The sequence below is a fragment of the Monodelphis domestica genome, chromosome 5, assembly GCF_027887165.1.
Source record: "Monodelphis domestica isolate mMonDom1 chromosome 5, mMonDom1.pri, whole genome shotgun sequence".
Lineage (NCBI taxonomy): Eukaryota > Metazoa > Chordata > Mammalia > Didelphimorphia > Didelphidae > Monodelphis > Monodelphis domestica.
Genome location: NC_077231.1, coordinates 85,036,509 through 85,055,688, shown reverse-complemented (window position 1 = coordinate 85,055,688; position 19,180 = coordinate 85,036,509). Strand labels below are relative to the sequence as shown.

General features: G+C 38.4%; 1 protein-coding gene across 1 annotated transcript in view; it reads right to left on the bottom strand.

Moving 5' to 3' along the window:
* NR1H4 (nuclear receptor subfamily 1 group H member 4) overlaps window positions 1-16,582 on the bottom strand; it is an 82,710-nt gene extending 66,128 nt beyond the window's left edge. The window contains exon 1 of the mRNA XM_007503274.3: window positions 16,437-16,582. The gene's annotated coding sequence lies outside the window, so the exon portion shown is untranslated. The remainder of the gene's footprint in view (window positions 1-16,436) is intronic.
* Window positions 16,583-19,180: the final 2,598 nt, after the last annotated feature.

Below are 19,180 nucleotides of genomic sequence, written 5' to 3'. Positions count from 1 at the left end.
ATTTTATACATTATTTCGCTATGTAAACACATATATAAATATACATATATGTATGTATACATACATATGTGTATTTAAGTCTTAAACAGTTTTTAAATGATTTCTATATACATGCACATATAAATATGTGTGTATATGTGTATACATATGTATGTATAGTTAAGCCTTAAACATTTTTAAGAAATAATCTCTCTATATAAATGCACATATAATGAATACATATTTGTGTCTATACATTATATACATCTTAAACAGTTTTAGAAATGATTTCTATATACACACCTATAAATATATGCATGTTTACGCACACATATATTGAAGTTTTTAACAGTTTTAGAAGCTACTTATGGATGTAAACATGCATACATATATATAAATAGGTGAGTTCTGAAATCATTTTAGAAATGGTTTTAAATAGGATGTCTACACTTATACATCTATACCTATACTTGAGTTTTAAAGCTCTTTAGAAATGATTTCTATATATATGCATATAGATTTGAGTTTTCAAATAGTCTTCGATATACATAGATGTACACATGGACATGAATATAGACATATATTTGAGTTTTGAAAGTTTTAGAAATGATTTCTAGATAACCTATGCATATGTGTGTATATATTCATATGAAAGAAACTATTTGTGTGCCCCTATATACACCTGCCTATATAGATGTTTGAAATTTAAATCTGTTTTAGAAATTTCTAATTTTAGATTCTATATTTGAGTTTTTAACCAGTTTTTAAGACAATATATATATATAAATATATGTATGTATTTATGTACATGTATATAGTGTATGTATGTGTATATGCATATATGTGTGTATATTATATCTTTATGCAAACATATATACATGTATTTTATATATAATGATGTAAAATATATATACATATATACATACATATATATATACATATACATATATATATATATATATATAAAGTGATGTAAGAGGCTTGAAGCTTGGCACACTGTGTCCTTGGGTAAATTACTGAATCTTTGAACCTTGGTTTGTTTTCATCTATAAAATGGGGAGAGCAATCCTTCCCCCTCCTCCCTACTTGGCAGGACTGTTGTGAGGGGCATATGAGACAGGGCAGAAGTGGGAGGGAGCTCAGGAGCTGCTCATTCAGCACCCACCAGAACCTTTCCAACGTGTCACTTTTCTTCCCAAGCCCTCCAGTGCTGAGAGATCCCCAACTCCAGAGAAACTCTTCATTCCAAAGGCAGTCTAGTCTGCTTGAGAATAGCAACACCTCTTTGGACGTTTGTTCCTCCCACAGAGATGCCGAGGTCCTGCTTGGCCACCATGATTCAGCTGTCTTCTTCTCCCTCTGCCCCTGTCTCCTCTTTCTCCCTTTGCTGAATCTCTCCACAAACCTCCAAATGCCATTGGATGGCGTCCAAAGCAGCCATCTTTCTTTCTCTGGACTTCAGCACCATGACTGGCAATGGAGACATCCCTAGGACTGTGTCTCAGCTCTCTTCTATGTGCTGTCATTCCCTGTTAGAACCTAAGTCTGGGGAGGGATGTTGGTTGTATTTGTATCCTCAGTGCACAGCACTGTTCCTGGCATATGGCAGGTGTTTAATAAATGCTCCCTGACCTGATGAATCCTAAATCTGCCTCACTATAACTTCCACCTCCCTGCTGTTTCTATTTCTTTCCTTTGACAGTCAAACAGAACAAGTCTGATAACCCTTCAAATAGGCATCATGTGAGCCCTAAACTTTCTATCTTCTGGGTCAAACATGCTCTGATTCCTTCATCTGGTCCTTGTACAGCATGATTCTCATGGTTCTCCTCTAAAGTGCTAGAGCTAGACAGAATCTCAGAGGTCATCAAGTCCAAATTCTCAGATGAGTTGGAAGAACATCTATCATCAATAGGGAGATAACAGACAATCATCTTAGACTTCTTAGCAATATGCCATGTTGATGATGCCCCCAGCTCTTGTGTTCCACTGAAGCCTCCAGATCTTTTTTTCAGGTCAATTGCCACATCTATTCAGCTATATCTCTCTCATTTGGGATTGGAAAACTTAATTTTATAAACCAAAATGTTGGACTTAATACTAATCTTGAGTTTCACTTGCCTAACTTAGGTCCAGAGTTCAAGTCTACTTGTATTTCATATGCATGTACTTTTCAAAACATCTCAAAAATGAAAGGAATGATATAGTACAATGCTTTGTAACCTGTAAAGTTACATGACTATATATGTGTGTGTGTTTATGTTTATATATATATATATGCACATATATCAATTAATAAGCATTTACTAAGGACCTACTATGTGCTAACCCTTCTCCTAATTGCTTGGCTACACAGGTCAAAAAAAATTCATCCCCTGTCCTCAAGAGGCTTGCACTCAAATGTACTTGCCAAGAACGATATAGGAACAAAATATATAGAGAATAAATAGGGGATACTCAATAGAGGGATGGGATTAGCATGAAGGGGTGTGGAGGGGCTCAAAAAAGGCTTTCGGTGCAAACACTGGGTTTTTATCTGAGAATTGAAGGAAGCCAGGAGGGAGAGATGAAGAAGGAGAGAATTACAACTCTTGGAGATAACCAGAGAAAATGCTCTGGGAGATGGAGTGTCTTGTTTGAGAAATGGCAAGGAGGCCAGTGTCACCAGATCACTGAGTAGATCAGGGGATGTAGTAAGGGAAGCTGGTGGTTAAACCACTGAGCCTGGAGTCAGGAAGACTCATCTTCCTGAGTTCAAATCTGAATTCAGACAAGCTGTGGCACACCAAAGAAATCATTCAATTCTGATGGCTTCAGTTTCCTCATATGTAAAATGAGCTGGAGAAGGAAATGGTAAACCACTCCAGGACCTTTACCAAGAAAACCCCAAACAGAGTCACAGAGTTAGAAACTACTGAAATGACTTAATAAAATAACAACAAATGGTAAAATGTAAAAATCCTGGAAGAGGAGGAAGGGATAAGGTTATAAAAGAGCTTTAAAAGCCAGACAGAGGATTTTATATTTGATCCTGCATGTAACAAGGAGCTGTTGGAGTTTTGGATGAGTTGAGCTTATGGGGATAGCCAGTTCCAGATTTCTAATAGACAGATGGGGATTTGAAACTGAAGGTAAGGCAAGAGTTCAAGGTTGGATAAGGAGATCTGAGAATCATCTACATGGAGATCATAACTGAAACCACAGGACCTGATGAGAGATCACTAAGTAAAATAGTAGAGGGAAAAAGAGAAGGCACAGGAGGCAGAGCTGTGAGGGACTGTCACATCTGTTAGTAGGTGCAATGTGTATCAAGATGCAGCAAATGACACAGAGGAGGAGGAATCTGATAGGTAGGAAGAGAACCAAAAATGGGAGGACCATGAACACCAAAAGAGGAGAGAATATCAAGGAGAAGAGAGTGATTGACAAAAGCTACAGGTTGGTCAAGAGGGAAGAGAGTCTTTTTTAAAAAGCTGTTATATTTGGCAGTGAAGAAAGAGGTCCTTAATAACTTTAAAGAGAGCATTTTCAGTTGGATGAAGTAAAAAACCAGGTGACAAAGAATTAATTAGAGAATTAATTAATTAATTAAAAGAATTAATCTCAAGGAGATTAGCTACAATAGCCAGGAGAGCTATAGGCTGATAACTAGTAGGCACAGATGAATCAAGTGGAGGGTTTTTTGAGAAGGGGAAGACCTTAACATGTTTCTGGGGAGCTGGAAAAGAGATAGGAGACAGGAAGGTTCTGAAGATAAGTAGCAGTAGAAGTGATGGAGAGAACTATCAAGTGAAGGTGGGATGTAATAGGATTTCATGTGGAAGCAAAGTGGTGTCATGAGGCTTTGGAGGAGGACTTTGTGGAGGAATAATAACGATAGCACTACATAGACACATACATATATTTACTTATTTATGGTTTACAAACCATTGGATTACTCACATAATCCAGGTACCCTCTGCTATTATCTCCTCCTTTACCCCTGTTTCACATAAAGAGGAGGCCACTTTTCTTGCCAAGAAGATGGCGGGCTTCAGTTTCTTCATTTAATAAATGGAAATAGACTGGATGGCCTCTATTTCATTCCTTCTCGCTTTAGATCTTATCCTACACCGTTATACTGAAGGGGCTTAAACTGCACAGGTGAAGGAAGCACCCCCACTGGCAAAATTCCTTTTCTTTAAAGTGTCAAAGTATTGAAAAAGAAAACAAGTAATGCCAAGCAATTACTTTCTTCCAAAAAGATGGACAGGATCAACAAGGTTGCTTAGTGGTTAGAGTGCCAGGTCTCAAGTCAGAAAGACTCTTCTTCCTGAGGTCAAATCTGGCCTCAGAAATTTACTATCTGTGTGATCCAGGTCACATCCTCTTGTTTGCCTCAGTTTCCTCATTTGTAAAAAAGAACAAAGAAGGAACTAGCAAAACATTCCAAAATCTTTGCCAAGTAATGCCCAAATGGGGCCACAAAGAAATGGGCACAAATGAAATACCTCAACAACAGCAACAACAAGATGATTGTCTCTTCATTGAGTTAATTGAGGCTTCACTCAAATTGACTCCATTATCCAAGAACTGACCTAGCAATATTCAGAGAAGTTCTTTTTGGTTCCAGGAAAGAGTGTTCCTTTTTAACTGTACTGGACTCCAAGCCTTGGGCTGGGCAGTCTCACAGATCCACACAATGCCTCAAATGGCACCAGGGTGAAATGAAATTATTGGCCAGAGCAATTGTCAGTGGTCATGGCATGGCCTCATTGGTAGAAGACATACCATCAAAACTATAGAACTTTGAAACATTGACATGGGGGAAAATATTTGAAAACCATATAATAGATGATGAAGCAGTTGCCATCAGCATCAGTGGAGATCAGATCATTCAAGTAGGAATTATTCTTATTATTATTTTAAATGCTTCCTTACATAACACATAACATATGAACAAAGGCAAAAAGAAATAAATAGAACTAGGAACAAAATACACACAATGACTACAAAAAGTGAGAGGAGAGAATATCAACAACCAGATAAAATTGACTACTACTAAGTATAATGGCCAAGCCTATCCCCAAGGAAGAGATGTGGAAAAGCACGTCCCTATTCCTTGCAGAAGAAGAGGATTATGGATGTGGGAGACCAAATATCTTAGTGTTTCCCCTTGGAGATTGTCTCCAAATTATCCCATATAAACCCTGCTTCTACAAGATTGTTTGCATGTTTCCCTACACATCATTTGATTGTAAGCTTCTTGAGAAGGGGGATTTTTTTCCCTGTTTTCCTGTTCTTTACATGTTCAGTTCTTACCATAGTGCTTGACACATGCTAGGTACTTAATAAGTGCTTTTTCACTTGCCTTGTTGCTATGTTGATCAGTTCAGTTCAATAGTTTTTCCCTCTATATTTTTATTCTTTCTTATAAGGGCTGGCTCCATGAAAGTGGGACTGAGAAGGATAAATTGGGAAAGGAAGGTGATGTAAAATAAATGCTATCTTAGACATATTAAAATACTTTGTTGGCAGCACAGAAAAGAAAATACAAGTAAGTAAGAATAAGCATATGACCCAGGAGAGCAAAATGGGGTCGGTTACATCCAGAAAATGCTTGTATCTTATCTCAATTCTATGGACATTTATTGTTGTTCATCCTTCATTTTTGAAGAGGACCAATGACATCCCAGGAGATGATTTGTGTGTGAACTGCATTTAAGTGAGGCAGAGTTGCACAGAGCTGAGTTCCAACTATGTACTAGATACTTCTGTAGGTACAAAGGCAAAATGGCAGTCCCTTCCCTCAAGGACTTTCCATGCTACTAGTGAAGTGTAAAGAGAAGGAACATCATAGCACTTGTTTTTAACTTTGTGATTTGATTGTAAAAAATCATTCTCTGCAGATCAGGTCCTACAGAGCAACTGAATCTCAGAAAGATTCCAGGATGATGAAAAAGTAAGTGTCTAAGCTGAGAATCTGAAGCAAACATTTGAACCTAGTTCTTCTTTCACTGAAGCTGGTTCTGTAATTATTACGGGACAGCTGCACCCACGTTAAAATGTTCAGTGGTTTCTCAGGTTTCTTCAACTGTATCTACATATCCCAGAGAACTTGGCATTAACATCTCTGTTATAGAAGACATGTTGAAATAACTTGGCATGTTTTCTGGGGTAGAAATCAGATCACTCTGTTCCTAATGATGTCCTCTCTAATTGGCCCATGAGATCCTCTTCCTTTTTCAAAACACACAGGAGTTAGAAGCTACAAGGTCAGATAGATCCCAAAAGCCGGATGGTTATTTTTCAAGAGCTTCCCATCTATCACTAAGGAAGGAAATTCCACAGCTTCCATTGATAGTGTATTGTAGGATCCAAGAGTCCAGAGAGCCAGAAATGGTTGCTGATATCTCCTCTCAAATTCCTCCACTGTAACTTAAACTACAGCTTCCTTTAGGCATTAAGGGAATGTTGCTTGTTTCAGCAAGCTTTCCCATACTTTGATCTCATTTTATGACTTTCCTTGTATTCAAGGAAGCAGTGGGGAATAATTCAATTCAATTTAAGCAACATTTATTAAGCACTTGCTGTGTTCCACCTCCTTTGCTAGACACTGATATACAAAAACCAAAGTGAGACAGTCCTTGCCCTTAAGGAGTTTATATTCCGAACATTTATTAATTCAGTCAACAAACCATCCAGGTCTTGCTTTTGAGGAGTACTAGCTGTAGGGCTCTGGGTAAATCACTTCATTTCTCAGGGCTCTAAGCAACTCTCTAAGGCTGTACAAGTTGCAAAAATGGTAGCAATCTGTATTAGGAGAAGGAATTTCTTACATCAATAAAATCACAAGTTTAGCCTCATCCCCAGTGAATGCTAGCCTAGGCTTTAGGGAAAGAGGGACTCGTTCTAGAGATCTGTTATCAAAGGTCCTTTGTTCTGTCACTAACTAGCTTGTGACCTTGAGCAGTCACATCACTGGGTCTCAGATTCTTCCACCAGAACCCACCACCACCCCATCCCTGACTTTTAGTCCCTTCCAGCTCTAAATCTATATGCCTATGGTCCTAATAATAGCATTTCGAATGTATACAAGTGCTTTAGTAATCCGGTGGGGTGCCATTTTATTGATGAGGAAACTATGTCTCAGAAAGGGCAAATGACTTACCTAGGGTCACATTGGTAAAAAGTGTCTGTGCCAAGTTGCAAACCCAGGTCTTCTTAACCCACAAGCTCAATCCATTTTCCAGCCTGGTTTCCCTGCCCTTTGGCTTCTTTCATCTCATTATCATTTTCCTCTAGCCCACTCAGCATGTCCATGTCTGGCTTGTGTGGCACATAGGGATAGGAACAGAGAACTACAAGATGAGGAAATTTCTTCCACCAACAAAGGTCATCATCTCCTCTGTAACTTATATTCTTAGAGAATAGCCTAGAGAGCACTCAAGGTTAAATGACTTACCTAGGGTCACACAGCCAATGAATGGCAAAGGATGACTCAAACTCAACTCTCTTGCTCCAAGGTTTTATCTACCTACTATGCCACACTGCCTATTATGTGGTACAAAATCTTGTCCAATAACATATGTTGAGTCTCCTTCTCTTCCCCTTTTGAATTCTGAGAATCACTTTTTACTTTCCTTCAGAGATCAGCTTAGAATTTCCTTTCACTAAGTTTTCTGTCATTTGATTCTACCAATTTCTTTGACTTTGGGAGTGTAAATCATAGAAAAATCTCCTATATGTATTCCATTCTTCCTTTGGCCCAAAGGTTGAAGGTCACATCCTTGTTGGGTAAGAAACTGTCATCACATATTTTTGAGCCTGATGAGTTTCCTCATCCATAAAATGGCATAAATAATACCTGCAGTCCCTATTTCACAATATTATCATAAGGCCCAACTGAAACAAAGAGTGTAATCCAATATAAACCTTTGAGTGCTTAGAAATAAACATCTAATTCTGTTTCACTATGAACTTAAGTTTAACTCTTATTCAAACAGTATTTGTATGTTATGTAAACATATAAGTTTATAAAAATATATGTAATTTACATTTAATAACTATATTTCAACATTATTATTTCTTATTGTTTTATATAATGGTATTTTATTTCTGTTTTAAAACATATTTTAATAATTTAATAAAGGCATATTTATATAATTATATGCTACACACAAAATATTTTTGTTTTATTATTTAATTTATATTATCTTATACAAGCTCTATTTATAACCTTTTTGAGAATAGGTTACTTAGTTATTTATATTTGTGTCCTCGGCAACAAGCATTTAAGTACCTACTATGTGTCAAGAACAAGGAACAGCTCCTGCTACATAGTAGATGATTACCAGATATTTACTGATTGGTATTGTTCTTATTTCAAAAATTTAGGGGTGACCTAATATATGGCATTTGTTTTTTATCTTCATCTTCTCAGAGCTAAAATACTAGAATTTCTCCCTCATTGGAACTCCTTATACAGGGATGCCAGGGGCCATCAAAGTCATGATGTTTTGACAAGGTCACTTGTGGAAACCAGAGGTCACAAAGGAAGGATGGATACATCCACTCAGCCCCGCTCTGTGTGACTTCTCTCACTAACATCCCTTACTATTGGAATTGCTATGATTATTGTTCTCACCCTAGCTTCAGGAAAAATAATATGAGATCAAAATACTTGCAGGATTAATACTAATGTTCAACATTATCCCCCCAGAATATTACCAAAAGATTATACTCACAAAATCAAACCTAAAGACTCTTATGGGTTAAAACTTTTAATAAGACTGTACTCAAAATTCCCCAATGTACAGGTCTGGAGCAAGCTCTCCTGAGCAAGTTTATTAATTACCCTTCAGTAAGCCTTGCCTCAATGACTTGTTTTACCAACTAAAATCTTTCTTGGAAACCCCCAATGTAACATTAGGAAAATGATATTTAAAACTGGATTGTTTCTGTTACTCTTTGATCCATCAATTTAGTGACAGTGTTTGTTGATTGTCTTCTAAGAATTCCTGATTTACTATCTATTTTATTAAAAGAAACAAATTCTTTTTCTTTGATTGTACACAAGCCTAAGCACCTCACCGGTTAATGAAATAACTGACCTCAAACTACACTGCCTGTGATGAAATCATTTATCTTTTTCAAAAGCTTTGTATAGGTTGTCAGAATCAATAGTAACAATATAAGTATATAGAATGATCACAGAATGCTAATCAAACAATTTGTTAAAAGTTAATGTATCACTTATCAAATTATCTGCACTGAACATGTATGTTGAATAATGTAGCTGTGTGCCAAGAAAATATGTAATCATTGGGGTATAAAAATAAAGCCAACCCTGGACCTAGCAGAACAGTTCCGTGCAAAGCCTGACAGTCTCCCATCACTCCTTCATGCCTTGCCATCACACCTAGTCAAGGACCCCTGAAGCTGTGAACAGGGTGGAACCCAAGACCATATCATAGGGACACCTTTCACCAAACCAGGTTGCAAATAAGTTTTGATTTTAGAATCAAGATTACCAATCCAAAGCTGGAAGGGACCACTAAGGCCACCCAGTCCAATGCCTTCATTTTGTAGACTAGGAAGCAGAATCCAGTGAGGTTGAGTAAGTCACACCAGTAATAACAAAGGATAGATTTGAACCCAAGTCCAAGGACTTCTGAACAGTTTACTATCCATTATTTTACTTAACAGATTAATCCTAGGGAGTAACCTGAGGTCCAAAGTGACTTAACTAGTGTCTACAGTTTTTCAGCTCTAGAAGCCAAGGTTTCCTCATTCCATGCCCAGCCCTCTGTCCATGGTGCCACCCTAACTAACATCTAAGAAGCACCATCTATTTCTTGACCTGGACTATCCTATTAGGATGTTGAGCATCCTTTCAAAGTCTGCTCCATTCACTGCCTCCTTCCAAAAGCACATGGACCCATAAACAAATCAAAAGTTCTTGGGATGTGCAATGTACAAATAGACAAGAAGCAATAGCTAGAAAGTCCAAATAACCAGGAAATGTGTCTTACCTGACTACAAACACATAACTTTTCTAGGATTTATATTCTCATATTTTCCTAGAGGTTTCCTAAAGATTTTCCCAGAGTATGATACAAATGAAAGTCAAGGTATCTAGGTTCAAATTTCATCTCTGACACTTACTGTCTGTGTGATCTTAGAGAGTTATTTCATTCCCTAAGCCCCAGTTTCCTTATTTGTAAAATAAGGCCATTGGATTCAGTGTCCTTTGAAATCCCTCCCAGTTCTAAATCTATAATTTAATCCCAGGATTAAGTTATCACCTAGAAAAAAACAGTTGGAAAGCAGGATACTAGCTATGTAACAAGAGCAAGGGACACTAGATAGAACATACTGATAACTCTGGAATGTATAAACATGGAGGAAAGCATCCAGGGTGATGGCACCATTTTTCATGGAGTTGATCCTTCACCTCTGACCTGGACAACAGGCTAAGCAGGTGTTTGACTGCCTTCAGTCTCTGCGTCAATCCATGATCGACAGATATGTCCAGGTCTTTGAAGCCACACCCAACTTAAAAAATTACCATGGTTTCCTATTGCTTCCAGGCTAAAAAACAAACTTCTCAGACTGATGCTTAAAACCCTCCACAATCTGACCTCCCCCCTACCTTCCCAGGCTTATTTACTATCAATTCCTTTTTGTAATTCCACTTTCAAAGTTAACTTGCTTGCTATTTCTCTTAAATGACTCTCTGGCTCTTACCTTTTCAGAGAATGTGTTGAATATACTGGATGGATGAATATACTGGATGTCCCTGGGTGGACATTGGAGGCCATTCAGCTCAACTCTACCATTTTGCATGTGAGGAAACTGAGACCCACAGAGGTCAAATGAGTTATGCAGGAGTAGAACTGACACTCAAAAGCAGAACTTGACTCCCAATGCAGATATCTTTCCATTACTTCATTCTAAGGCTCACAGGAGTTATTATGTCCACTGCCCAGTGTCCCACAACTATTAAGTGGGGGAAATCTGGAACTTAAACCTAGATCTGTTGATTTCAAGTCTAATTCTATTTACAGTCATAGGATTGATTAGAGGCTGGAAGGAACTTTTGTCATTATCCAGTGCTAGATTCCTTATTTTACAAAGAGAAAATTGAGACTTGGGAAGAATTAACCTGTCTAAATACATGCAGAAAGTAAGCTACACAGCTGGAATTGGAACTCAGGTCCTTCTGACTCCACATTTATACTATTCTGCCTTTTTAAAACCTTGAGATCCTATCTTTAGTTCTTGCTTACTGTATAACTCAGGCAAATCATGTCACTTTTCTGTCTCCGTTTTTTTTTTTATTTGTAAAATGAAAGAATTGGATAAATTGATCCCTAAGATTCCTTTGAACTCCAAAACACATGGTGTTGTATTCAGTCCACACCTGTGATTTCAGTGATGTAGGTAATTCCAAGTTTAGAAACTTGAATGTCAAAGAACAACTCTGTACCTTATAGTCTTAGAGATCTTCTTGGACCATAGAGAGATCAAGTGACTTACTTGTAGTTTAACAACTAGTATGTTAAAGGCAGGACTTGAACCCAGGACTTCCTGACTCCAAAGTTAGCCCTTAGGAATCCACTATTAGGAATGTATACATACATACATATATTATATATAAATATATATATATATATATATATATTTATATATAATTCATCTCAATTCTATCTTCACAATATCTCCTACCTCCATTGCCCTTCCCCTTCTCTCAGGATAAAATGTCCTACCTTAGATCAGTTCAAAGACTGCCACTGGTTCTACCTGGTTCCCTGGACTATAGCCCCTCTCTCTCTACTCATCTTCCACCCAGCTACCAACAAAATCTAAGTAAGGCACAGGACTGACTAGATCACTTCCCTCCTTAAAAATCTCTAGTACTGATTTTTTTCAGTCATTTTTCAGTTGTGTTCAACTCTTTGTGTCTCCATTTCGGGTTTTCTTGGCAGAGATACTGGAGTGGTTTGCCATTCCCTTCTCCAGCTCATTTTACAGATGAGGATACAGAGGCAAACAGAGTTAAGTGATTTGCCCAGGGTCACACAGCTAGTGTATGAAGTTAGGTTTGAACTCGGGAAAAGGAGTCTTTCTGACTGCAAGCATGGCAAATCCTTAGTGCTTAGCACAGTGTCTAGTGCTTAATAAATGTTTATTGAGTGATTCATTCTACCAGACTGGACCCCAGAACCAGGGATAAAGTATGAAAGAGACAGATTGACAGAGATAGGCTTAAAAGGCTGTGAAGAAAGTTTGGTGAAATCACCAAATCAGAGTTCAAATCCTACCCAAGGAGCAATAGAAGTATTAACTGCTTTTGACCTCCATTCTCTATTAAATGACCAGAGATCCAAGCAAATTGGGAGTCAGGGATGTAATTCAAATTCCAGTTTTGACACATCTGGAGACAAGTCACTTTCTGTCTCTAGGACCCAAGTTTGAACCTCAGCTTTGTCACTTCCTGGCTGTGTGAACTTGGCAAGTCCTTCACTGGAACTCAGTTTCCTCCATAATAAAATTACAGGGCTGGACTGGCTGACCTCTGAAGTCCCTTTCAGTTCTTAGATCTATGAGCTCCTGCTACACTTGCAAAGAGAGCAGTCCCAGAGTGGAAAGGGCTGCCTCAGGAGAAAGGGAGTTTTCCATCAATGGTGTGTCTTCTAATGAGGCAGGATGAGACCCTTTGCTAGGATGTTGTAGAGGAGATGCCTGTTTACATTTGTATTGAACTAGATAATCTGAAGCCCAACCCCAGGGGTCTCCTGTAGCCCTGAGATTCTGAGATTCTGTGTTTCATCAGTTGACTGCTGAGTTGCATCAGGCCTATTGCAACGCTGGCAGCCACCCAACCTGGCCTGACAGTGACCATGGCTCACGTGGGTCTATGGGAAGGCACAGTGCTAAAGACAGAAGAAGTGAATCCAGTAACAGATGAAAATTTCTGAGTCCACAGAGTATTACATCTGGAAATCAATCCCTAAGCCTGAAACATCCTTGAAAATCTTCTTAAAACCTTCTGAGTTCTCAGCCCATTCCAGGGGCTAGCCCCACATCTCACTAACGCACAAAGGAGAGAATATTTGATCAGCCACCATTCCTCCATCCCATCCCTCAACAAAAACTCCACTAAGGCAAATCATCCTGGCCATTCTCACAATCTCCACATTAGTTGTGGCAGAACAATGTGCATCCTTACCATGCTTTCTCTGAGAATGGCTCTGGTTTTCTAGTGGTATGTAATTTTAATAATAAAACACTCAAGGGGCAGTTACATGACTCAGTGGATTGAGAACCAGTCCTAGAGATGAGAGATCCTAGATTCAAATCTGGTCTCAGACACTTCCCAACTGTGTGACCCTGGGCAAGTCACTTAACCCCCTTTGCCTAGCCCTTAGCACTCTTCTTCCTTGAAACCAATACACAGTGTTGGTTCTAAGATGAATGGGAAGGGGTTTTTTTTTAATAAAATAAATAAAGTAGAGCCTCAGTTTCTATACTCTCTGCCTTATAGGGCTGATATGAGAAGAATGCTGAACATTTCCCAGGGGATAGAGTGCCAGATTTGAAGTAATAAATGTCTAGTTTCCAATCCCACTTCAGACACTTACAAGCTCTGTGCCCCTGGAAAAGTCATTTATCCACTCTGGGTCTTGGTTTCCTTCTCTGTAAATGAGGGGATTGCACCCAATGACCAATGAAGTCCCTTCCAGCTTTAAAGGGAGCATACCATTGGCTTATTATCCAATGACTTTAAGCAGAAGAGACACATGGATAGTTGTGGTTTACAGTGTCCAGCACGTAGTAGGTTCTTAAATATTTATTGACTTATAGGGGTTACCCCTATCTCTCTAGCGTTCCAAGGTTTCCTTACAACAACCCTGGGAGTTTAGTAGTACTTGTATGATGGTCTCCATTTTGCAGAATCGAAAACCTAGGTTGAGTTAAGTTGTAAAGTCACACTAGTCCGAAGGAAGATTCTACACATGTCTCTAGACTCCAAAAACAAAATGGAAAGCCATTTCTTTTAAAGGCTCTAACTCATATTCCAGACATGGGAAGCTATGAAAGAGATTCCAGTTGAAATAAAGAAGAGTTCATTTTCTTACCCCATCAAAAAAATTTTTTTAATGATTTCTTAGAGCAGTTAGATGGATCAGTGGATAGAGAGCCAGGCATGGAGTAGGAAAGACCTGGGTTCAAATCTGACCCCAGACACTTCCTACTTCTGTGACCATAAGCAAGTCCCCTGAAGCCATTTGCCTAGCCCTTTCCCTTCTGTCTTAGAATTGTTACTGAGACAGAAAGTGGGGGCTTAAAAAGTGATTTATTATGAACATAATATTAAGACACCTCTTTGAAACGTCCTTGAATGGATCTGTGACTTGTAAAACTGGGAGTCCCTTCCTTTGATGTGCTTATGCCTGTCCCAAATGACTCGTCCATACCTTTCCAAATGTCTACTGCCAGTGATTCACCCAGAACTCTGGGGACTTTCCTCATTGTCTCTTGACATCTCTAGAGTAGCAGAGCCACATCAAAGTAACAGTGTTACATGGACCTGACCAATTAGACCTCCTTTGGATTATATACTTTAAAATATATATATGTTAAAAAAAAAAAAAAACCTCTTGCTTTCTGTCAGTAGCAACTCTAAGACAAAATGGCAAAGGCTAGGAAAATAAGGGTTAAGTGACTCACCCAGGGTCACACAGCTAGGAAATGTCTGTGATTAGATTTAAACCCAGGTTCTCACACCTCCAGACCTGTTTACCTATCCACTGAGATACCTCACTGCCCCAGTAAACCATTTTTTAAAAATTATTTTTGATAGGGCAAAAAAATGATCTATCAAGCTGTCCCCCAACAACTTACATTTAAATAAATGAAATTTAATGCATAAAATTCCACAACAACTCTCAAATACTTTGGCTCTCTATTAGCTTTCTCTGTCATCCATTCATTTCTATTCAATTCTCCTCTGGGTAATTTTTGCTCTTCTCCATTTTGGATCACCTAGCTCAGAATTATAGGTTTCAAGCTCAAGCTTATCCCAATCTCCCTTAATTCTGATGCCTTCCCTCTATTGACTATATCCCACTTATCTGACACATAAATTATCCCTACAGAGCTGTTGGCATGTGGTCTCCTCTGTTACACTGTGAGCTCCCTGAGAGCAGGGATTATCTTGACCTTTCTTTATATTCCCAATGCTTAGGGCAGTGCCTGGCAGACCGTAGGTATTTAATAAGAGCTTGTCAACTCTAAAATCAGTTTATCCAGAGTTGTTTTAAATACATGTCTTCCCCTTTAGACTATGAACTCCTTAAGAGCAAGGACTATTCTGCCTTTCTTTATATGTCCATTGCTTAACACAGTGCCTGTGTACATGGTAGACACATAATGGATGTTTATGGACAGACCGATTGAATATCGAGTTGAATTCCTTGATTTTACAGATGGAGTGTGAGTTCAAATGGTGCCTTTGAAGTTTACCACCTATGGAACCTGGGTAAATGGTGTAACTTCTCTGAGCTCCAATTCCTTCATCTGTAAAATAAAGGGAATTGACTGAGATGGTCTCCAAGTTCCCTCCCATCTCTAAATCCAAGAGCCTACAAGGACAAGAGAATTCCAAGGGTTGTTGTCCAGATAATAAGTAATCAGAGAGCTAATAGGCTGGGGGATTTGGAGTTCAACCTACATCCTCTAACCCAACCCAAATCCAATATACTTCTCATTGTACCTGCCTTCCTTTAAGAAGGGTTTTTCCCAAATGTCTTTATTCCTCAAACCCATCCACTTCAAGTATATCATAGTTTCATTATACCAGTAAATGCTATTTACTTAATGATTTTGTTTCACTTAATATATTTGTAGTGTTGTGTGGCCACTATTTTCCCATCATTTCAAATGAAAATTTCTTTTTAAACTCATAAGCTTCAGGGGCATTGGAGCAAAGTTAGTAGCATTAAACCCCAGACTTGCTTCTTTGATGATGTTCCACCAAAGGAGATATCACATGATTAAAATAGACACAAAAAAATCATTTTTCCTCTAAGGAAGCTGTGGGACTTCTCAATTCCCTCAGGATCTTGGGGCCATTTAAAGCACAGCTTCTTAACCTGCTATTTGGGAAAGTTTCCACATTTTTAAATATTTAAGGAATCCTTTCACAATACAATTTAATTTATTTGCAACCCTGTATATTTTATTTTATGCATTTAAAATATTATACCAAAGGGATCCAGAAGTTTCACCAGAGTACCAAGGCAACCCATAATACCAAGATAAAAAGAGCTTAAGAAACTTTGATTTAAAGTTGTTTTTTTCAATATGGCTGAACTAAACACCTCATAGGTTTTGTTTTTTTAAAGATCTATAAATTTCTTCTCCATTTCCTAGAAATAAAAGCCCCCCTCCCATCTGGGCAAATCACTTACTTGTAAAGTCTTTGGCCAGAGTCCTGTTGTTCAAGGTACATAGAGGATAGCTGTGTTCAAGCCTTTTAGTTAAACCCAGTGATTTTCTACACGTCCATGGGATGTGTGGTGTTTTCCTTCATGGGGTGGTTTGGGGGTGGGAGATTTTTTTAAAGTGAAAGTTTGAATGAAAACACATTGCTGGCCTAGCCTTATTTCTTCTTTGGCTTGTTGCCTCAATGGACATGGATTAGTCATTAACAATTCTTTCCTGGCTCCATTATCTAAACATAGATTTGAAGGCTGGAAACCTCAGTAAATAACCGAAAGATGGCCAAAGCATAGCCCTGGGATTTTCCCTGGGATCTAAATTGGACAAGATCCTTACACCAGCACATATTGGAGTGAACTTCATAGAAGATACAAGAAGCTTCTAAAAACTAAAATAAAAATATAGGTTGCTTTTGGTAGCAAAATAGGACGGAGAGGATAGCCTTCTATACCAGAATTGTGGGTCTATTCAGGGTTTACTAAGGGAAGAAGGGTAAGCCGGAAGAGGGAAGGGAAAGGTAGAGACACACAGATGGAAAAGGAAAGAGAAGAGAAGAAAGGAGAGAGAGAAAGACAGAGAGAGAGAGAGAGAGAGAGAGAGAGAGAGAGAGAGAGAGAGAGAGAGAGAGAGAGAGAGAGAGAGAGAGAGGAGGGAGAGGAAGAAACAGATAAAGGCAGATTGCAGAGCAAATGACCATCTGGACTGAGTTTTCTCAAGGGGAGTTTTCTCCATGAGTGGCACCATGAAATTTCAACCATGAGTTGAACCCCTATACCAATGTAAAAATAATAATAAACTAACATTTATATAGCACATAGTATGTGCCTGGCACTGTACTGAGCATTTTACAATTATTATTTCATTTGATCTTCATATGTGCTACCTATCAGGGTCATCATAGGGTTAGAGAAAAACATTGGAATTATTAAGTCCTATGTCCTCAGCTCCCTTAGAAGGAGATTTGAAATCTCTGTACACTATCAATCAAGCAAATAACAAAGATGAGAGAGATAGAGGAGCAGAAGGAAAACATACAGAGAACATAATAAATCTTTAATCAGGTGGATACCATAAAATATGATGCTTTGATGAACTGATATGAAGATATTAGAATCAGGACATTTTTGAGCTGGACAGTAGTAGGTCTTAGATGGTCTTCTTAGAGGTCATCTAATCTAAGGCCTTTGTATGATAAGTAAACTGAGACCTAAAGAGAAATAATTTTCCCAGGATCACACAGGATATAAATGGCAGGGCAGGAATATTAATCCATAGGACTGTCATTTTAGAGCTTAGAGGGACCTTAGAGGCTATCTGATCCAAGCGCCTCATTTTATGAATGGAAAAAGTGAATCCTGGAAGGAGAAGATGACTTCCCCAAAGAAGAAGTGGTAGAATAGGGATTGAACTGAGATTTATGGATTCCAAATCCAGTGTTCTTTCCATCATGGGCTGTCCCTCAGAAAGTTTAGGATCACAGGTTAGAATCGCACTTTGTCCTCAGAGGCCACCTTATCCAACCCCCTTTTTTTAGGAAATCACTGAAGTGCACAGATAGTGATTCACCCAAAGTCACCTGTACAGATATTTCCATGTTGTCAAATATTTAACAGCAATAGAATGTCTCCAACAAAGCTATGTAACCAAAGCCTCAAGTGCTTATCACACACACACACACACACACTGATGTTAAAAAACCCCCAGCAAAATATGAACTAGGAGATGGAAGGAGACATAAATGATTTCCAAAGTTGTGAAGATAAAATGGCATATTTGTAAAGTATTCTGCAAACCAAAGTATTTTGAACCAAAGTGCTTTATAAATGCTACTATAATTATATTTACTGTTATTGTTCTTAAAGAACCTAGCACATTCTCAAACTGTTATATAAGGAAATCTTGTTTTATTTAGAACCTCTGTTTTGCCAGAGGGGCTTATGTCCAATCCTCTCCAGCCGCAGGTGCAATATCTCTGTTTTGGTGCATTCATCTCATGTAAGAGTCTCAAAGGAAAGTGACCCATGTATTTCCATGGGCAGTAGAGGCTAATTGGCTTTTAAACCTTCTGTGAGAGCTTCCAAACAAATGGCCCAATTCTAGGGAACACAAGGGGAGATGATTCATTCTGATCAGGCTAATCCTTGTTCAAAACTAAAAGGTTCCTAAAAGATAATGAAAAACACAAACAAAAAATTACCGAGGGAAAACACTGATTTCCAAAGTCATTTAAGGTGGGGCATTTTCCATCTTCTCTTTGGAAATTTGGCTGATTACCTGTTGATGCACCATTTTGGGTGGAGAATGGACTTTGAGTTGCGCTTTCAGTAGCGATGATGCATATGCCTACATTCTTTCCCCCATGATTCCCTTTGAAAAGTGCCAAAGGCATTTGCAAGGCTGCCCACTAGGGTTAAGAGTGCAATCTAGGGCTATGGAAGAGAACCAAAGCTAACTGGGATGGAAACCATGACCTTGGGCTCTTCCAACTTCCAGTTGGATCCAACTCAATGGAACACAGTAGCAATCTAGATTAAGTATTTAAAGTGACCTTGGCAGGTAGGGGAAAGTGTTAATCACAAATAAGACAAAGTTCACTAGAGGCAAATAAACATTTCATGTGTTTAGCACTCCTCCTTCCCCTACTTTATATTTTTTGGTCTACATTAATGACTTTATCAGTATGAAGAAGCATAGACATGGAAACTTCCTACAC